Genomic DNA, 20879 nt, shown 5'->3' on the forward strand with positions numbered 1-20879 from the left:
AGCACTTTTGTACCTACTTATGCATAATACAAACTATTGATGATATTAGTTGAAAGTCAAAAGGCTCATGATTTATTGCATTGTTCATTGAGCTGGGCCCCAGCAGAGTCAACAGCATTTCAAGCCATGGTGACCAATAGAAATCACATGTTTAAAATGCTTTAAACATGAGACTTCCACTGGTATTAATGTTATGAAAGTTACTAAAAATGTACCTTATGTACCCACTGCTCAGCATATATATTTACTCTAGATACCCCCTACACAAGATCCACATGTTAATTAGCCCCCTACGCACAATTGCAATTGGGTGTTCTTGTCAAGTCCTGGGACCTGCCAAAAATGTATATGCAGGGGGCCAGGTTCAGCTCTACCTCTCGGATGTCAGGACCACACCAATCACATGCAGTCGACCACACTGAAATGTATTTGATGTAGTTGTTCATGAGTTGAAAAAGAGTTGGTGCCCAGAGGGACTGAGAGCAATGGACACGATACCTTATTCAGATGGGCTGCATTAACCTAGTCTCATGGTAGGTTCCCATCAGTGTATTTGCCCAATATGAATGATGAGTTTTACAGGTATGCTCAGTGTGGGTTGCATTCAATCAACATCATAGTCAGTTTCCATTACTGAGCACATACTGCTTTTGGCAGCAGTTTAATGACAGACAATGTATTTAATGAGAAGGTTCTCCTGTATATGCCTATAAGACGAGGGACCTCTGAGGGGAAAACCTCATCTTATATTTGTGTCAATACAGTAAATACTTCACTGAATGGAAATTAAGCATACACTTTAGTTTAAGTATAGGTCAGTTGCATCATACACGCATTTAACTTACGCGAATTCAACTATATGCGGGGTGGGACTTGAGTTTGCATATGGCGCTGCCACTTACCTGGAGGCCCATTATGGCAGTGACGGCCACTACCTCCAAAACCTCCTGCTATCGCCATGGAGCCATGCCCGGAGCTGTGTGGCTGGCTGCCTGGCGGCAACATGGTGGTGGCCAGACGGCACGCAGCCATCCCCACCACCCCGCGCTGCGCCGCTGCTGCTAGCCGCACAGCTCTAAGCATAGTGTTGCGTGCAAACTCAAGCCCTGCCCCCCCTCCTACCCCGCGTATAGTCACCAATTTTCGCCTTATGCGATTTTCACCTTACGCGTTGACTTCAGAACCTAACCCCCGCGTAAGATGTGACTCCACTGTATGCAATTTAGTGTTTTCTTGAATAGAAATTGACAACTGAATTGGAGCCTCTATGTTTTAAGTCCCAAAACCAAAAACTCAAAAAAAATCCATTATGCTAGTAAAAGTAGAAATTCAATATTTTTGGTGATTTCTCTCTTTGAACATAGGCAATTCAGCTAGTTTTCAAATTTAATAATTATAAATGTATGCTGGCAAATATTCTTTTAAAAAAGGGGAACTTCTACCCACACCAAGCATGCAGTTAAAAACAATGCTTGGCTTTAAACATGTGACTTCTATTGGTATTAATGTTATAAAACGTACTAAAACTACACTATATAGTTATATTATGTACCTTATTTTCTAAACAATGATAAAAAGTAATTTAGATGGACACATCTTGAGGAAGAAGAAATCTATACATTCCTAGAATATTAGAATCCAAGGTTTACAGTGCCTTCCAATCCTTTTAGAAAGCAGTTAGTAAGCTGGTGATCAAAATAATCTTGAAACAAATGAATGGAAATTTCAAGTTTGAAATAACACATATTCCCTGATATCTCTTTTTTGAAATTGATGAGCAACTTCCCAGTGACTTGAAGAACTCAATAGGCAAAACAGATAATGCAAATTAAAGCAGTGCACAAACAGTATCGTTAAATTGGCTATAATGCAGTAGCTTCTCGGCCTCTTGTGGGCTAAGATCAAGTATAGTAACTTTCCTATGAGGATAAGAAACTCAAATACTAATCTTCCTTAATATTAAAACCAGGCTCTCTGGTAAAGATTAAAAGTGAACAATTACAGAACTTACACTAGTTTAAGAACTTACCGCTCGTCAACCACTATATGTCAGTACCGAAGTTATTTAAGAATGTTTTTCCTTCACAAAAGGTACCAAATATGGATTAGTTTTTTTTAAATCAAACTGAAGTTTAATTTTATAACAGATCTGATCATCTCCACCCCAGAGTGCTGAGGGAATTAGCAGAGGTCATAGCGGGACCCCTGGCACAGCTTTACGAGCACTCATGGTGCCCTGGCGTGGTGTCAGAGGATTGGAAAAGGGCCAATGTGGTTCCCATTTTCAAAAAAGGGAGGAAGCCTCCTTTCCAAAAAGGGAAGAAGCCTCCCATTTTCAAAAAAGGGAGGAAACTATAGGACAGTCAGCCTTACCTTGGTCCTGGGGAAGCTTTTTGAGAGTTATCCTGGCGCATGTCTGCGAGGGGCCAGCAGGGGAGATTACGCTTAGGGGCAACCAACACGGGTTCATTAGAGGCAGGTTCTGTCGGACCAACCTGGTGGCCTTCTATGACTTGGTCACAAAATCGTTAGATGCAAGTGTAGCAGTGGACGTAGTCTTTCTGAACTTCAGGAAGGCCTTCGACACTGTCTCTCAACCCATTCTCATTAAAAAACTAGGGGACTGTGGCCTCAACACCTACACAGTCAGATGGGTCACTAGTTGGCTGGAGGGCCACACCCAGAGAGTGGTGGTGGACCGGTCTTATTCAGCCCAGAGGGATGTGGGCAGTGGGGTTCTGCAGGGCTCGGTCCTTGGGCCTGCGCTGTTCAACATCTTCATCAGTGACTTGGACGATGGGGTAAAAAGCACCCTGTTCAAATTCTCAGACGACACTAAGATGTGGGAAGAAGTGGGCACGTTAGAAGGGAGGAATAGGCTGCAATCAGACCTAGACAGGTTACAGGGGTGGGCGGATGAGAACAGGATGGGTTTCAACACTGACAAGTGCAGGGTACTGCACCTGGGGAGGAAGAACCAGCAGCATACCTACAGGCTGGGGAACTCCCCTCTAGTCAGTGCAGAGGCAGAAAAGGATCTTGGAGTCATTATTGATGCCAAAATGAACGTGGGCTGACAGTGTGGGGAAGCGGTAAGGAAGGCTAACCGTACCCTGTCATGCATCCACAGATGCATCTCAAGCAGGTCCAAGGAGGTGATCCTCCCCCTCTATGCGACGCTGGTCAGGCCGCAGTTGGAGTACTGCATCCAGTTCTGGGTGCCGCACTTCAGGAGGGATGTGGACAACATGGAGCGGGTCCAGAGGAGGACCACCCACATGATCAGGGGGCAGCAGGGCAGGCCCTACGAGGAGAGGCTAAGGGACCTGAACCTGTTCAGCCTCCACAAGAGAAGGCTGAGGGGGGATCTAGTGGTCTGTTACAAACTAGTCAGAGGGGACCAGCAGGCATTGGGGGAGTCCCTGTTCCCCCGAGCGCTACCAGGAGTGACTAGAAATAACGGTCACAAGCTGGCAGAGGGTAGATTCAGGCTAGATATCAGGAGGCACTACTTCACTGTCAGGGCAGCTAGGATCTAGAACCAGCTTCCAAGAGAAGTGGTGCTGGCTCCTATCCTGGGGGTCTTTAAGAGGAGGCTAGATGAACACTTTGCCGTGGTCATTTGACCCCAGCATCCTTTCCTGCCATGGCAGGGGGTCAGACTTGATGATCTGCTCAGGTCCCTTCTGACCCTACCAACTATGAAACTATGAAACAAACAGACAAAAAAATCTGATTTTTATCTAACTGATGTAAAAGAGCTGTTCAATGCAGAATGGCAATTTATGTTGTTTATTGCAAAGAAACACAGCACATTAGTAGTACTAAAAATGTACGGCTTCTTTTTAAAAGTGTTTTTGCATAAAAAGAGACATGAGAGCTCTACATAGGTGTGCTCACCATGGGATTTAACACAACTGGGACATGCAATACACAGGGAGGGGCACACTAATCCACTACAAGTCCTTCCCAACCAAACACTTCCTTCTGTGGTTTAACCCCTTCAGTTCAGTTATGTCTACTGAAATACACAACTGTTTTTCCTACTACAAAGAATTACAAAATAAGCAAAGTGAATAAAAAGCACATAGTAGTGAATGTTTTTCCCTCTCCTGTGAATAATAGCCGGTAAAAATTCAGCTGAATCACACATAAAACCCCTTTTTGCTCTAGTTAATTGGGGGTGGCAGCATCTGACTAGTGTTTTCAGTAGTAATACACTGAAACTTCTTGCCAACCACTGCCTACACTTTAGCCACTGTTTGAGGCCAAAAGAGCTGTTACCTAGTGCGGTAAAGCCCCCTATTTCTACAAATTTTCACACAGACTGAAAAGAGCCTTCCATGCAAAAAATGTACTATGTACTGTAGTATCTATTGCTGCAAAAACAGTGAAAAAACCCCCCAAAATGAAGATAATATCCAAGCTGCCCTACCTCAAAACTAAATGAAATTCATCACCTTCCACCCAGCTACTTATCTTTCCCTCCCCAGAAAAAGCCTGATGGGACAAGTCATCCTGAAAGTCAACCAAGAAAGGTTTTGATGAATCAACAGGGAAGCAAGTTCCAGAGTTGAGGCTGCCTTCAACTGAGTATATCCTGCCTCCAGCATCTCATGATTAAATCCACAGAAGGAGTGGTTGGGCAGGAGAAGACGCTGTTTGATCATATGCCTTACATTTTCCCAATATAATTTGAGATTAGATAAAAAATAATTTAAATTACACATTTCCAGCTGCATTTCTGTACTAAATACTTACAACGACTCCTTGTCCCATCATTTCCAGAATTACAGGGCTTATTTGTTGTTCCCAGGACACTGGAATCACCCAAACAGTTTACAACCCATAATTACAAGATCATAAAGACATTTTATAATTTAGGAAGACTGGCAAAAATATTAAATATTTGACTACCATACAGCAGTCTTCTCATGCTTCTTACAAGCTGGAATTTCTTGAAGAATGACCAGTGACTGTTATGGGAGAGTCAATGTCTTGTCCGAACGCTGGATGAGGCTGCTCCTAGGGATTTTGGTTTTTTTACTACCTTGTTGTCTTTATTCTTTGATCTTGCCCTTCATAAACTGAGAAAACCTCAGGCTTTCAAAGGTAGTAAGAAACCTTGATAATACATAGGAATACTTTTATCTCTTTGCTGTTATTAACTTAAACTCACAATTCATACTATTCCATAAGGAAACAAGGCATTTTGATGGCTATTTGTTAAACTGTTTCAAATCAGTTACAACTTTTTATCTGAGAACTTGATGGTAGATTTTTTTCCTGAACTAGAAGATGACAACCTACTTTTCATAAGGCAGGTGGGTCCATCTTATTAGTATGATAATCAGAGCATAGCAACAGGTAATTGTTTTGGGTAAACCCAGATTGCATCCTCTCATAATCCTTGTTCGTACAGTATCAGAATGTTGCTGATCAACTTAAAAAAAACACTGAACCGATAGGCTGACTTTCTGGCTTTACTTTCAGCCTGTTTCTGACATACTAAGATTTCTCAAGTTTTTACCACCTCTTTCTTATATGACAGCATAAATCATTTTCCTTTCCCTCCAACACTTATTTACAAAAAAATCATCTTTGAAATTTCTGAAATATTCAACTAACAGGAATGCTTCAAACATTGATTCTCAACCAGGGTGCCACAAGTTTGAAGGTGCTCAGAGGTATGAGAAGATAAGCAAGTAAGCACAAGCTCAGGCACTTCCCTTCTTCACCACTGCCCAGACCCTTGGCAAGGAGGCAAGTGCTGTAATAAACAAGTTAGTTTTTAAATGAAGCGACCCTCAATTCACAACAGTTATTGAGGGGTGCCTTGGGTCTATCAAAGGGTGCCTCAAATCTAAAAAGGTAGAGAACATATAAAAAGAACAAGCTATGTTTTTTGGGGGGGGGAGTTACTTTTTAAAAATTATAACCAGATTAAGAGGGTAACAAAATACATTTGTAAAGGTTAATACAAATACAAAACAAAAACATTGTAAAGATAAAAACACCTGTAAACCAAATTTGTAAACTAGAATAAGGTATACACATGTCCAAAAATACTTCAGTGTAGAAAGATACGCTAATTAGCTCAAATGTAGAGCAGTGTTTCTCAACCTTAAGCTCAAGACACCTCTCAGAAAATGCCAGCTGTTAGTTTTCACTCATTTTTTGGCTATGGAAAAATAATAAAGCAATTTTTCTGTTGCAAGGAACTCAGAAAGATCACAACAGATCAGCATGTTTTTAATACTATGAATTCTTATTTGAAATCTTTAGGTTTATCTTGTGAATCACGTTTGCACATAAGACTGCTAACATTGCATGGCATCCCACAGTACCCTTGAAAGGATCTGAAGACACCTTGGTTGAGAATCACTAATCTAGATAGTTCAGGTATTGGTAAATTCAGATTGAACTGCAGCAGCATGAACTCAGTGGAGGCTAAATTACCCACCACAGAATATTGTGCTCCATGTTCCTCTGCCTAGACTATTTTTAATATCTACCCTAATTCAATCTACACTATTCTGCAACCTGTAGTGCAAACATACCCCTATTCGTGTAAGATGTGGTGACTCAAGGGCAGTAGAAAATGACTGATGCAGTAGTTCTAGTACAGTCACTACCCGGTTACCTAACAGAACTGACAATAATCAAGCTACTTGACAAATATTACGCCAGTTTGGAATTAGATTGAATGAGAATGATCTAGCAAATCAGCTTTTTGCTGAGACTATCAGGTTAAAATCCCTATATTAAACAAAAGTCCTTATTTGCTTAATGTTGCCCTCCACCCAGTCTAGTCTCACCATAATCAGTTCATGTTTAACCTTCCATATATCTTTGTTTCACTTTCCATGAAGTCTGTTTGTTTTAATCCCCTCAGATTACTCACAAATCCTGCTAAAAAACAGTACCACATTCAGTTTGGATAATAAAAATAACGTAGTCAGTTTTGTGTTGTAGTTTCTAAACTGTCTTGCTTTTAAGCCCTTCAGTACTGGGTCTGCAGGAAAATTTTAAGAAGTGCTGAGCAGCAATAAGGGAGGGAATGGATTTTTTCCCCAGCTCCAGCACCTATGAATCATGTACAGATGCTGATGTAATAAAGGAGGAGTGTACCTCCAATGACTAAAAGGGATACAAGTGACAGGAAAGAACAAAAAAGGGTGAAACTTCTGCAGCCATATTTAAAGAACTGCTTAAGATCCAGAGCTGCTAAAAGGAAAAGAAAAAATTGATAAGGGCTCCTCCTAAAAAAAATAAATAAATACAGCAACTGAGATCATATTTGCAATGACAATTTTACGAGACTCATAAGCACCAAGGGAAAACTGAGGGATGCATTTATTAGGCTACCAGAATCAGAAGTCCTACCTTTGGAGGCAGGCCTGAGTGTTGCAGAGGAGGACTGCTTAGTTCTAAATTTAAAAAGGCAGCCAACATACCCCTTATGAAATCATATGTAAAGTACCATTGGCATATAAAAACTACACCTTTTCAAGTTGAATTTGAAGGTCTTATTGCTGCTGAAGAAGCCCATATTTACACCAGAAGGCTGTGAAAAGTACAATTATGAATGCTCAGTTCAGAAAAACAACTTTTGTTTAAAAAAGGATTCAACATATGTTCCATGAGTTTCCATGACCAGAACCAGTGTATGCCTTGGATATTTGATTTTAATGCCATAGAATATCAATTTCAAGTATAGGATTATCTCATGTAGCCAGACACAGGGGAAAACAAAAGAAAAACAGGGATCAGAGGGTGAACACTGAGTACAAAAGAATCAGGTTTTATTAGGCAGAACAGAGAAATGTAATTTGGATACAAGGAGGGCTTTTCAAAGCAATACCTTTTTAGGGTGAGCAAGCCAGTTCTGTTTATTAGGTGATTTTAGTTATAAAAGCTTTTGGATTAATGTCTTTTAGAATTAAATTGTCAGAGAGACATGGCTGTGCTGCTCAGTAAATGCTCACAAAGCAAAACTGAATAATAATGCTCCTTATTATTACAACAGTTAAGCTTAATACGTTTGAAAACTTTATTGAGTGTTGTGCTGAACTGTACAAAACTACTAAAATTTAGAGCTTGGGTACAAATTCTATTGAATTTCATACATATTTCAGTCAGTTTGTTTTCCTTTTTCATTAAGCAATGCTTTAAGACAGGTAGGGACAAGCTAGAGTTTCTGTTACACAATAGCAAGCTCCTGTGATAAACCTGATTACAATAACCCTCTTAGAAGTGAACTTCCTCCTCAGGTCTTAAAAAAGCCTCACCCTTTCTTATTGTCCTTCTGAAGGAGTTTAAGAAGAGGAAAGAAAGAAATGCATGCACCTGCTAACTTCATACCTGCAGTACACTCTGAAGAAGGAAAACTTACAAAACACGCACTGAATGTAAGGGTTAAAATTTGCCAAACATTGGCAGGACTAGGTAGGAAACCAGTGTTTATTTTGAAATGGAAAAACGAAGATGACAGAGCCAATGTACGGAATTCAGATGCTTGGATTTATATACGTTCCTAGAATTTTGAAGAGTAATACTGCCTTAACTGGCCTTTGTGTCAATCCCAGACTCTTTGGGAAAGAAGAAAAGGGGCAAATGCCTTGTGAAATGGCACTCAGTAATTCCCACTGTATAGGAATACTTCTTTATCCAACACCAGTCCCACTTGCTACTAAGTAAACCATAAGTGCTGAAAAGATTAATGTATGTATTAACTGAATGCCTTAATTTAATCTATATGGAGCCACAACACATTTACACTACCTTTCACATTCAATAAAAATACTTCATTATTCACTGACATATCATTGTAAACAATAAAATTATACATGGCACTTTAAAATTTCAGCAAACGTTAGCAAGATAAAGAGAATTCCTCCTCCAAGAAGCTTACAGAAAGCTCCGATTCTGACATCAGAGTCCTTTGGGGATTGATCAGCACTTGCATGTGAGCAGCACAAAAACAAAGAATGAACAGCTACTGGAGTAGAAAAATATGTTAAAGGCTAGAACACATCTCAACTCAATTCCCAACAAATTCACTTAGATTTACTTAGTCAGAAGCTACTTACAGTTTGAAATGAAACAAAATAAAAATAAATGTGCAACCAAACAAACACCCAAGAAACTGATCTATTTCAATACCAACAGTTTGTTGCAAGGAACAGAGAGGACTTGAATTATTTGATATTGACAAATTTCAGTCAAATGCCGCTTAAATAGTATGTCTGAAATTTGTGCTTTTCAAACTCCTTGTTAAAAATTTAAGGAAGAGATTTCCAAAGGGGAACAAAGGATTTAATAACACAAGCTGCAATGGGAGGAGATCCTCAGGTTTAATCCTGGTTCTGCAACTGATTCACTGTATGGCCTTGGGCAAGCCACTTTGTCCCAGTTTCCCAAAAGAACAACTGGAATAATAACAGACTCCTTTCTCATCGGGAAGTTGTAAAGATAAATCCATTAGTGACTGTGAGGTACTCCAACAGTACATCAAAGAATGCCAAAGAAGACACTATGAGAAACTAAATATTAAGTACTGTACAAGGCATAGATGACCTGCAATAAATAAGACAAGAACTCATGCACTGAATGAGAAAGATAAGAATTACTGAATAACTGGCCTTAATACCTGAAAAATAAGTCTTCTGCACTAGATGAAGTGGGCAGCCAGTGTTATAAGCAGTACACAATTTGTAATTATAGCCTATATCTATATAGTGAAGGCTATGCACATTGGGATCAAATACAGTTGAAAGGCAACATCAATTCTAGCATGTCCTAACATATGAATGCTTGACTTAACAACCTTAATATTTTTTTAATGAAGCTTTCTTGTATATAAATAGGTATTAGCTTAATCTAGCCACGAATCCAAGCCCGAAGGTCACAAAAGGTCAACAAGATTATGCTCAGAAATCCAATTCAGTATGTCTCCAGAAATTTACACATAAACTGAAAAAAAAAATTAGAATATGCTGTTTGTCATACCTTCCATTCCAAAATGGCTACCACACATTCATTTATTTTTGCATTTATTTATTAGGCTTCTGCTCTGACTACATTTTTATCTGGACTATGTGCAAATTTTCCTTCCCTCTACTGATCCTGGCAATGCTCTTATTTACCAATAAGAAAACCACTGTAAATCAAAAGGTAAGCCATGCTGAAAACCACTTAAACTGACAGGTAAGCCACGCAAAGGTAAGCCATGATGAAAACAAAGGTCCATAACCAAGCTGTCCTTGCAATTCTCCTCCCAACATAAATACTGGGAACCACTTAAGTAAAGATTTCAGATCCTTTTATATTTAGGGCAGGATAAAAGTTGCCTCTCTAAAAAAAATTCTTAGTAACAAGCCAATATGAAATGCAAAACTCTAGACATCTTGGTTCAGAGATGATACCTTTTCTAGACCAACTAAGAAATCACAAAAAAAAATCATCTTTTACTTAGCTGGTCTAATAAAAGGTATCACCTCTGAACCAAGAGTTCTGGAGTTTTGCATTTATTTTTGTCTCAGATCAACATGGCTACCAAATGCAAGCCAATATGAATATCTTTTTTTTTTTTTTTTTTTAAAGTGCATGGCTGAAGAGAAGAAACATCCTTAGGATATAATAGCCACTTGAAGTCTTAATAAAGTAACATCTTACTCTAATTTATAAAGCCTGTATCTATGAACTAACAACTTTTAGTGAAAAAGATTAATCTAATAATGATTTATGAGCATGAGTTATAGATTTAACTCATGAGGAGTGTTCATTCCATGCTGATGGAAAATAGAATCTTCTTTAGTAAACTGGCTGCAGCAGCTGCCTGTTTATCTTGGTTTCTAAAACAATATTATGGAGGGTAATAATTTCAATAATTAAAAATGAGTAGTTTTTATGTATGCCCACACCCCATTCCACCTCCAAGACATCTAAGTCATTGCCCCTACTAGTCATAAAAGCATGTGTTTTGCCTTGGGAGTGAAATGCTATTGTACCCTGGGAGACGCACAGCTCTCATCCTTTCAATGGGCAATCAGGTACATCCCAGAGACCAATCCCGTTCCACCCTGCAGAGATACATGGCACTCTCATTCTGGGGAAAGACCCAGGTGAGCAGTATGGAACTCCAGAGGCAATCCTGTTCCACTCAGAAAGACACATGCAACTTTCCCAATATCTTAACAGGCAGCTTTCTGTATCTCCATCATACTGAGATGCAGCTGACTCAGAGGGAAGAAGTCTCCCTGAACCAATGCATCTGATAGACAGCATCGATTTCAGTGTAAAAAATAAGAAGAATGATGATGACAGATGGACCATGGTGGTGCACACCTTTTACCCAGACAGTAGGAGATGTTGGTTATGGGCATGCCTCACTCTCAAGGAGTTCAGACCCACATCTTGACTCACATTCACTTTGCATTAAATAGACATTGGAAGCAAAAAGGATATCCCAGGGCTTTATCCCTCCCAGGGGGGGCTACTTTCCTTTCTGGGCCATGGAGTGTGGTACCTTTTTTACTGTTCTCCTTCTGCCCCCATAACTCTACCTGTTGGCCCACCTTGAGCAGAAGTAATGGAGTCTAAATTCAGTCCTGCATTACCCGTAGCCTGATAATTAGGAGACTTCTCTGAGAATGGGAGATGTGGGTTCAAATCCTTTCAAGGTAAAAACATTTGGTTTCTCACTTTCCTGACAAGATTTACCACTAAACTATTGGACAAAAGGTAGGGATAACTATTGCATGGTTTCAGTATCACAGTCACTTAAGAGGGGTTTTCTCCAGTTAAGGAATCAGAACTTTACTCAGGATTCATGCTCTTCCAAGGACAAACGGGATTGCAAAACATTTTAGGTATAATCTAGATGTCTCAGCAGTTTATGGTTACTGCATGTATACTCTATGGTGATTCTGGGCATGTCTACATAAGATGTTTACTGCGGAGCTGCCTAATTAGTTTCACAGTAAAGTCTCCACATCTACACACACAGCCCCATTAGGTTACAGTAGACTAATAAACACTGCTGTAGCTTTAACTACAAGTACCACCCTGCAGCAATGTTATTTACTGCGCAGCAATGCTGACGGAGCTGGCTGGGGCATGAAGGTGCTTCAGTGCAGGGGCCACCTGTTGACTAGCCCTGCACTAAAGCACCCTTGTGTCCCAGCCAGCCCTTCCGCAGCACGCTGAACTGGGTCAGAGCAACCTCGGGCTGGCAGGCTGACCCCCTGGCTCCCCTGCCAGCCGGGGCTGCTCCGACCAGGCTCAGTGTGCTGCAGTCCCAGGCACACACGTAAACTCCAGCGCAATATGTGCCAGAGTTTATTTCTTCACATTAATTGCACATGCAGATGCATCCTGTGATGTGTAAAAGGCACTTGGACATCTTGCAGATAGAAAAGAACCTGGGCTGTAAGTTTTGTTGAAAGGTTTAAACATTTTATCTACAAGAGAAAAAAAAACAGAAGGAGCAAGAGAAGAAAGGACAGACATTTAAGTTTTAGCCTGCTACTCACACAGCTTGTGGAAGAAATGGGATTTACAGCATCCTTTTCCTGTTTATTTAAATTACTATTTTACTGTAAAAAATAATGTCTGCAAATATGTCCTCTTATGTTTATATTAGTGATTTATGAAAATTGTCATTGTATTTATTCTTAACAGGTTTACAAGCCAAAACTGAAAAATGGGAGACTTCTGGAAGGCTATAAAAAATCTCTAAGAGACTAAAAACCGGCTTAGTAAATTAGCACATTCCATTTCATGGAGATATATTTCAAAATCCAGCAACCTCAGAAAAAGGACCACAGGAAATCACTTAACTACTATATTATTGCAATCACATTAATATTTTTAATATAAAGCAAGTGAACTGATGCAGGATACAGAAAAGCAGAAGTAAAGGGTTATTTTTCTTTAATAGGCAGGAAAAGAAAATAAGTACAGTTCGAAATCTAAGTGATTCATTTCATTAGCCTCTCCCAGAAAAGTACTATAATTAAAAATTAACACACCTACAACTAAAGAAACAAGAACACTTAGAATACTGTCAAGTTTATTAACTTTCATAGCTGATCTAAACTATGACCTCTTTTTTTCAAATTTAAAAGCAGAAAAGCTAATAGAATTATATAGAACCTCTGATTTGGAAACACCCAAAAGTACCTTATACACTAATCACATAAATCACTTAGCTCACTAGTGAAACGTAACTGTTTCTTAAGTGAAACTGCTTGAGATAGACAGCATTGACTTCAGTCCAAAAAGCAAGATCCAAACTGTGAGAATAAGTGCCATAAGACTTTGAGACTCTGAGTGGTCAGTATCTTCATGTCACCTTCATCTAATTTAAGGGTATGTTTTCGTTTCAGAATAAAATCAGATGATTAGGTCCATGGTCTGGCCAGCAGCTACTGCAGGTGTGGCCAAACTGCAAAGGCACACACATTACTGTCTCCCTATCAATGCAGCACTCACCTCTGTGGGTCAGCATGGCTTCTGGGGGCATATCCCATACTTCCTCACGCTGCCTAAGATGAGCCGCTGATATTCTCTACCAGCAAGTTATTGGATAACCGGTTGGTCTTTCTGGGCACATAAGAATTGTGACAGGGAGCCCCATCCCTTGAACAGTCATTAGTCAAAGACTGCCTGTATACAATTTGTTTTTTTGAACTATAATTTGTTAAAATGCTATCTTCTGAAAGTTTTTACGTGTGCGACCCTCAACATCTGACCAAAACTCATTAAATGGCCCTCCAGCTGAAATAATTTCTTAACCCTGCTATAATGCTGCATTCATTCCTCAAACCTGACCTGGAAGGATACCTTGGTGTTCTATTTAACAGAAGGCATTAAGGGCTTGATCCAACAAACCTTAGGACACTGATTAATGCAAGATATTCCAGTTGTTTCAGCAGGACTACTAATATGTTTCTATTTGTAGCATTTCAAGTAATTCAGTATTATTAAATCATCCAATAAGCCTCAATTCATGGTTTATGAAGGTAAAAATGAAAACAAGTTTACTTTTTTCTTAATGGAAACATCAATGATTATTTCTTCTTGTTAGTAAAAAGTAATCCATTTATCTTAAATGCAGACCAACCTAGGTAGGGTTAGCTAAAAAATAAATACTCTAAATAAGTGGCAGAAAAATAATAAAATAGCAATCTCAAATGCTTTGCAATTAAATAATTTAATCTCACTAGTTTGTAATAGATGCCTAATTATAACAAACAATATTACCATATTAAAGACTCTAGAAAGAAAAGTCAACTAATCTAGATAGGCTCAGATACATTAAGCGTGCATTTTTCATTTTCAGTCCTATTGATACAATATTCCATGGAATATATTCAGTTTCATAAATGCACTGAACTATTTTTGAAGGAATGTCTTCTACAGGTTTCTCTTGCTTTGTGCGGGATCTATATATGCAAATTCGCTCTTAAGCAATGACCCTTTTTACACCCCAAATTTGTTATATGCAAGGTAAATACATTATATGCGAGGAAGGGGTGGGGGAAAGGGCGCGGCGCAGCCCAGCAGCTGCAGGCACGTTGTGGCGGCCACTCCTGGGGCTGCAGCAGGGAGCAAAACGGAGGGAACTGTCAGTGGGTGCGGGGCATGGGGCAGCGGGGCACAGCTGTTGCTGCTATGTGCACCTCAGGAAGGCTGAGGGATGGGGGTCTATGCCTGGCTCTTCCTCGGGGGCGCATGTCCCTGGATCTGCGTGCAGGATGAGGCCCCACACCCAGACAGTTCTTTCCACTTTTCTCCCTGCTGCAGCCCCAGAAGCAGCCGCCACCACCTGCCTGCAGCTGCTGGGCTGTTCCATGCTCCTTCCTCCGCCCCTTCCCTAGCCCCAGTCCCACTCCCTCCCTCACCACTGTGGAAATGTATCCCTATTTGTTACCTTATAACCAGGTTCCCTTTATGCGAATTTTAGTTATGCGCAGTTTTCTGGGAACGCATGTACTGCATAAAGCAAGGGAAACCTGTACTGATATTACTTTTGTTTGGATTAATTAGGAATCACAGAACTAATCCTAAAAGGATGTTATTTGACAGAGTCATCTAACAAGTTTTATAATGAGCTGGCACAGATTATTAGAAAGTCACAAGTATTTGATGCCAAGGAATTTCTAACCGAGCACTTAACCCTGAAGTTTAGGCTTACAGTTCAACCTTAATTTCTTTTATGTACCATAGGCAATTATCAAAACTGTTGTGTAATACTTTTTCTTTAATGCATGGGAAATTCTCTCATTTTATATTCCTCTTCAGGCTAACTGACTGTTCTTTTGCCCCCAACATTCACAAGTTAAAAAAACTACTGCTTTTCTTCTTTAAATGTAAGTAAAACTTGACGGGTTAGATTTACAAAACAAAATGACTTTTAGTATAGTCGAACAATGATGTACTAATTCTGCTGCATTTTCATGGCATACATCTGTTTAACTTGATCATTTGTATTGAGCAATCAAGATTTTAGGTGGCCATAAGGTAGAAAATATTAACAGGCCATAATTATCACAGCCATCTTTTAACTGTACCTTGGATTAAAAGTATGAGAATCAGAGAGACAAAATATAGGGTCAGACCTCTAAATATTCCAGCCTAAAGAAAACTTGGTCATTGTCACAACCCAAGGGTGTGATTTTTGTTTTGTGAGTGCTTCGGCACTGCTAAATTATTTTCCCGCTAAATTGCAGCTTCTTTGCATGGTGGAGTTTTCTGCTGCAGAGGAGAACCCCGGTGCAAAAGAATTCCCGCCACCAGTAGCTTTCTTTGCAGGGTGCATTTCTTTGTTGCAGCACAGAAATGCACGTTGCAAGAAGTTCCCGCCATTCGTATTCAAATTTGTGCCCCACCATTGGCTAGTTCTAAATTATTCACATGTGGCGGCTAGTGATTGGCTTGCTAGCTGTATAAAAAGCTTGAGTGGTTTCCGCCCAAGTTGGAGGACTCCACGAACACGAGGAGGAGGAGACTTCACACTGTGTGAAGATCTCTAAGCGCTGCGGAGCCTATCGGACCCAGCGTATTTCAAACAGGCAACAGGGGCCTGATCAGCCTCTAGCCTCTCCCCGTCGCCAAGCGCAATCCTCGACGTATCCCTCTTCCCTGCGCGCAAAAAGGATCCATGGAGCCTAGCAAACTTTGTGTGAGTCTATTCAGAGCTCTCTACTTCGAGTACTTTCTTCGGTTGGCGCGACGGGCTCACGGTTTAGAGCCTCCAACCGGATGGGCTAGAAGAGTGTTCATGGGAAGGAACTCTAGTCCGCCCCTCTTCTCTTCTATCTGTAACTGCAACTCAAGCAAGTTTTCCTGCCTGCACCGTGACCATCTTCGGTGTAAGTAAAATAATCTTAAATTAACCATTAAGCGTCCATGTCTAATTCTAGCGTGCCGCCTGTTTTCTCCGACCCAGCGTGCCCGGGCTGCTGGCCACAGCCTGCGCGGCTTGAAAAAGGGCCCGGATCGCTCCCGGCCCGCACAGTCATGTTTTGCAGCTCAGTTATATTTAACAGATGACTAACTTTATATGAACATACAGAATATAGAAAGTGCCACCCTTTCCTCGCAAAAAATCAGAGATGCCAAGTGAAGGTAAATTTTAAGATTAACCCTTGATCCCTTAAATGGCCCGTCTCTCGCAGCAGCAGAGTAGATGTTCAGGGAAAATAAATTCTTAAGCAAAGTCTATCCAGACTAATTAACAGTCTATCCAGACTTTGTCCCCTTTCCCCCACCCCTTCACCAAGGCTTTGCCTAGGCCCACTTAAGGGAAAATCTTAGAGGATGCAAAAAAGCCAAACTATTCAAAAGATACTTGGAATGAACAAGCATGTAGCCATCCTGTATCATGAGGAAAGAGTTTACCTTCTGTAAAAAGGAGAGGTTGCCTCACATCTGCCTTACCTTCATACAATTTACACACAAGAACCTTAAAAGGAATTAACTGAGGAGCATTCTGAACCATTACTTTTAGTTTGTTTGGTTCTTTGCTTTTTAAACTGGTCTTTGAAAATGGGGGAAATTCCAGAGCACTGGAGGACTGTTAATACAATTTCAATTTTTAAAATGAGTAAAAGGGATGATCCAGGGAACTGTAGACAAGTGAGCACGATATTACAGGGTCATAGGAAAGCAGGGCTGGAAGGAACCTCACAAGGTCATCTTGTCCAGGCCCCTGCTCAAGGCAGGATAATGCCTAAATAAATCAGCCCAGCAGGTCTGTCCAACCTGCTCTTGAAAATTTCCAGAGATGGAGATTTTACACTTTTTCTAGGTAGCCTATTACAATGTTTCACCACAGTCAGTGTAAGAAAATTCCTCCTAATCTCCAGCCTAAATTTCCCCTGATGCATCTTGAGGCCACTGGTTCTAGTCCTATCCACTACTACAGCCACAGAGGAAAGTCCATCTCCATCCTCTCTTTAATTGCCCTTCAGGTATTTGAAGACTGTTATCAAATCCCTCCTCAATCTTCTCTTCTCCAAACTAAATAACCCTTGCTCTTTCAGCATTTGCTCTCAGGTCTTGCCTTCAAGGATTCTGATTAATGTTGTTAGTCTGTGCTGGACTCCTTCCAATCTGTCCACATCCTTCTTGAAGTGTGGGATCCAAAACTGGACACAGTACTCCGGGCAAAGCCTCATCAGTGCTGACCAGAGTGGAATAATGATTTCTCTTGATTTGCAAGTGACACTTCAGGATACTGTTGGCCCCTTTTTTGGCAATAAGTGCACACTGTTGGCTCATATTCAGCTTACGGTCTACTGTACTGATGCAGGGCTTTTTCTGAAGTTCTGCAACCTAACCAGCTATTCACCAGACTATTTGTACATGCAATTATGTCACCCCAAGTGCAGGGCTTTGCACTTGTCCTTGTTTAATCTCCTCTGATTGATTGTAGGCCCTCTTACCAACCCATGTAGGTCATTCTGGATCCTAGCCCAGCCTTCCAGTGTCTGTAACTCAACCCAACTTGGTGTAATCTGTAAATCTGCTAAGCGTACACTCAATCCCATAATCCAAATCATTAATGAAGATGTTGAACAATACCAGACCCAGAACAAACCCATGGGGAACCTCACCTGATACCTCCTCTCAACTAGACACTGAGTAATACACGTTAAGCACAACGATCCAACCAGTTACGTATCCACCTTACAGAACTTCTATCTAGCCTGAATTTCCTTATCTTGTTAATAAAAGTGTTGTGGGAAACAGTGTCAAAAGCCTTGCTACAGTTAAGTACCCAGGTTGTAGCCGTATTGGTCTACAGGAAAAAACAATCAGGGCTCATGGTAGAGGTGATCTCTTTTATTAGACCAACAAGATTTTTGCAAAAAAATTTCCTCTGTGAAATCCTATGAAATATGAACTTTCATTTCTACCCAGGAGAACTTTTACAATCTTTTCTCCAATGCCTGATGATGGGTTTTTGCACCCAAACACTTGCAATTAAAGAAATTTTATTCGACCAACAAGATTAGTGCAAAAAAAAAAAAAAAAAATCACCTCTACCATGAGCCCTGATTGCTACAGTCAAGGTATATCATATCCACGCCTCTACCCCCACCCACAGAGTCTGCCACTTTATCATAGAAGGAAATCAGGTTGGCTGGGCATGACTTACTCTTGGTGACTTGCTGGCTCTTCCTGATTACCTTGATCTCCTCTAGATGCATTACAACAAATTCCTTGAGGACTTGCTCCACGTTCTTTCTAGATATCGAGGTCAGGCTGATCCTCCTTCACCCCAGATCTTCTTTCTTCCCTTTCTTAACATTGGGGACTATATTTGCCCTTTTCCAGGCAGCCAACACCGCAGCCAGCCTCCACAAGTTCTCAAGGAGTGTACGGCTCCAAAATTACCTCAGCCAATTCCTTCGGTTCCTTAGGGTAGATCTAATCTGAACCTGCCGACCTGAAAGCATCTAACTTCTCTACATAATCCCTAACCTGTTCTTCTATTTCTAAGATGTTTGTCTCCTTTCCTTCATTTGCTGCCAACTGCACTTGTCATCTGGTAGCTGCCCATCTGTGAAGACTGGAATATTAAAAAGTTCACCTTCTCTGCATCATCCATAAACTAGATTGCCTTCTGTGTTCTATAAGGAATCTATGGTTTTTCTGGTCTTCCTTTTACTTTCGGCTTACTTATAGAATCCCTTTTATTACCTTTTATAGCCCTTGACAGTTGCATCTCAAATCATGCCTTGGCCTTTATACTTTTCTCCCTATACGCCTATGCAATGCTCTTATACTCTTCCCTAGTACTTTATGACCAAGTTTCCGCTTTTTTTTTTTATAGGATTCTTTGCTGAGTTTCAGCTCACTGAAGAGATTGCTGTCTAGACCAAGGTGGACAAAATACAGTCTGCGAGTAGTCTCTGTCCAGCCCACGACAGGTCCCTTGGTCCTGCCTGGCTCAGGTACCAGCCCGGGCACATGCTGCCACCCCCCCCGGCACACAGGGGGGCTGGGAAGGCTCTGTGGCTGGACTGCCTTTCTAGGAGGAAGAGCCTATGAATTCTCTAGGGAACTGGCAGAGGCTGCATGCTCTCGGTGCATGGCTGTCACGGGCGACTTCAACCACCCTGACATCTCATGGGAAGAGCGCTCAGCCGAATCTGATCGGTTGTGAACATAGGCAGAAAAAAATATTTGGGGGCTGAGCGTGTGTGTGCACTACCCAGCAGGTAAGTCTGTGGGAGAAGGGCTGTGGAGGGAGCAGATCAAAGTCCCTGTGGTGAGAGAGGGTGTAGGGCAGTCAGAGGCGGGGGTGGAATGGGGCCCTGGCCAGGCCGGGTGATGGGACAATTGGTGCCTGGGTTGAAAACATCATCTCCAGTTCCATCCATGGCATTGGACATACATTACTTTTTGAAGCTTTTAATAATGGCCTCTGAAGATACAGAATCATTGAAAATTAGGGTTGGAAGGAACCTTAGGAGTTCATCGAGCCCTTGCTCAAAGCAGGACCATCCCCAACTATATCATCCCACCCAAGGATTTGTCTAGCCAGGTCTTCAAAACCTCCAAGTATGGAGTTTCCACAACTTCTCTGGGTAACCTGTTCCAGCTCTTTACTACCTTCCTAGTGCGAAAGCTTTTTTATCTAACCTAAACTTCCCTTGCAGCAAACTGAGATCATTACTACCTGTTCTGTCACCTGCCAACACTGAGAACAATCTACCATTCTCTTTGTAACCACTCTTCAGGTGGTTGAAGTCTGCTACTAAATCCCCTCCTAGCTTTCTTTTCTCCAGACTAAAAAAAACCAGCTACCTCAGCCTCTTCTCATAAGAAATGTCCCAGCCCCCTAACCATTTTCATGGCCCTCTGCTAGGCCCTCAAAAAGTCAGAATCCATTGGCAAAGCAGTATTATAGATGGCTTAATCTTCCCACCAGGTGTAATCTCATGATTCACTTGCAAGAGTCAGTCTGAACACTGACATCGTAAATGATCATTAAAGGGCTTATTCACTATGGCATCCAGTGATTGGAGATGTCAAACCATCTGGTATGCCTACAAATCTCAAAACTCAGTGACAGAATTGCCCACTACTAAAAGTTTTCTAGACAACTTTCTTAATAAATTCCAAATACAGCAGAACAGAGTAAGATGCCTTCTCAGGAACTTATACTATAAAAGTTGACTGATATTGCCTCCAAAAAAAATGTTTAAAAGATATTTTGAGTAAGTACTTATGTCATTTGGTGCCCTTGTAGGAAGCAAAACCTAATCCTACTATGTATCTTTAGCATTTCACAGGAAATAAACTAATGTAACATAATCAATAAGCAGCTGTAAGAAACCTGTTCAGTACCCATCAAAATA

At 40.9% G+C, this 20879-nt stretch overlaps 1 protein-coding gene across 1 annotated transcript in view; it reads right to left on the reverse strand.

The window, feature by feature from the left end:
- TAF1B (TATA-box binding protein associated factor, RNA polymerase I subunit B) overlaps positions 1-20879 on the reverse strand; it is a 55325-nt gene that overhangs the window by 19042 nt on the left and 15404 nt on the right. The gene's annotated exons all lie outside the window — the stretch shown is intronic.

The sequence above is a fragment of the Alligator mississippiensis genome, chromosome 1, assembly GCF_030867095.1.
Source record: "Alligator mississippiensis isolate rAllMis1 chromosome 1, rAllMis1, whole genome shotgun sequence".
NCBI classification, from domain to species: domain Eukaryota; kingdom Metazoa; phylum Chordata; order Crocodylia; family Alligatoridae; genus Alligator; species Alligator mississippiensis.